We start from the raw sequence: 1,633 nt of genomic DNA on the forward strand, positions 1-1,633 counted from the left end.
CAGCCATAAGAACTAACAGCATCCTATAACCTATAACCTTAAGTGGATGAATAAATATTTTTAATTATTACTTGAGCTACAAACGTTGCAGTCGCTGATCATGATATGGAGAATTTTTCATTGTGACAGGAACTCGGATAATATATCACGTGTTTTTATGTAAATGGTGAGAAATTTTATTTTTTAAGTTATTAATTTTTTAATACACATATCCACATAAAAAGCATATATTTTTGTTACTTTATACCGTGCATGTATGCATGCATGAATTCTCCAAATGTAAATTTTTAAATCAGCCAGGTTTCGAAATCTTTTTTCATCGTGCAATAATTAGCCCATGCAAACAAGATTAATAGGGGGAGGCCCTAATACTTAATGCAAATGCCCTTTCATTAATTATCTGAAAAAAGGGAAAGTGAACGAATGAAACAGGACGAATATGGATCATTCGACGTTACGAACAGTTATACGACTACGTAGGATCCAACATTGAATTAATTAGGGCATAATATGAATGCGCATGCAAGTACTCATGGGGTGACTACTAGCTAATTAAAGCTTGCTTGATTAAAGGGCAAAGAAGGAGGCGGCTGCGAGCACGAGAGCACCAGCGGTGGTAGGCAGTGGAGAAGAAGGTGGGGAGGGCGGCGGTTTTAGAGGGAGCATCAGCGGGAGAGGGTGTGTCCGCAGTCACAATGTCAGAGGGAGCCTCCGTAGTACTGTCACGAGTAGGGGCAGGGGGGGATGCTGAGGCTGAGTCATCGGGGGAAGGGGCGGAAGCACTGGAGGAGGAGTCGGAAGATGGAGCAGAGCTACTGTCGTCCTTGTCCTTGTCCTTGTTTTTTGATGACTTGGGGGAAGAAGCCGGACTGCTGCTACTGTCGTCCTTGGCGCTTGAAGACGGTGAGGACTTGGGAGAGCTGGAGGAAGAGGAAGAAGACTTAGGCGACGGAGATGAACTGTCTTTACCTTTGTCTTTGCCGCTGTCCTTGCTGGAGTCGGGCGAGCTTGCGGAGGATTTAGGTGACTTAGATGAGCTGTCTTTGTCACTGCCCTTGCTTGGAGCCGGAGCAGATGATGACTTGTCCTTGTCTGATGACTTACCATCGTCGGATGACTTGGGGGATGGTGCTGATGGGCTTGGGGCGGATGACGACTTATCCTTGTCCTTGTCCGATGATGATTTATCCTTGTCCGATGACTTGTCCTTGTCCGATGATGATGACGGGGCATCAGATGAATTGTCCTTATCTGATGATGAATTGTCCTTGTCTGATGACGATTTGTCCTTATCTGATGATGAAGATGAACTGTCAGAGTCCTTTTTGTCGTCTTTCTTGGGCGATTCCGATGGCGAAGGACTACTACTCGAATCTGCTGCCATCGCAACTCCGACAATGGCAACCAAGATCAGAGCAATGAGAATCAATTCGCGACGTGCCATTTTTCTTCTCGCTCTTCTTCTTCCTTATGTTTTTGTAGCAAACTTAGGCTTTGATGTGGCTTATAACCTGTTGCGTTAATTCGTTTACTTGCCGCGTAAGGTAGGTTTTTCTCTTGTGTTGAGATGATTAATGAATGGTTATTGCAGTTGTTTGTCACTAAATATATATTTATAGTTGTAAAATATAGA

General features: G+C 43.9%; 1 pseudogene; it reads right to left on the reverse strand.

The window, feature by feature from the left end:
• Positions 1-359: 359 nt before the first annotated feature.
• Positions 360-1,633, reverse strand: LOC103961001 (annotated as a pseudogene).

The sequence above is a fragment of a genome, unplaced genomic scaffold (assembly GCF_019419815.1).
Source record: "Pyrus x bretschneideri cultivar Hongxiangsu unplaced genomic scaffold, Pyrus_bretschneideri_v1 Contig13, whole genome shotgun sequence".
In the NCBI taxonomy this organism is placed as follows: Eukaryota; Viridiplantae; Streptophyta; class Magnoliopsida; order Rosales; family Rosaceae; genus Pyrus; species Pyrus x bretschneideri.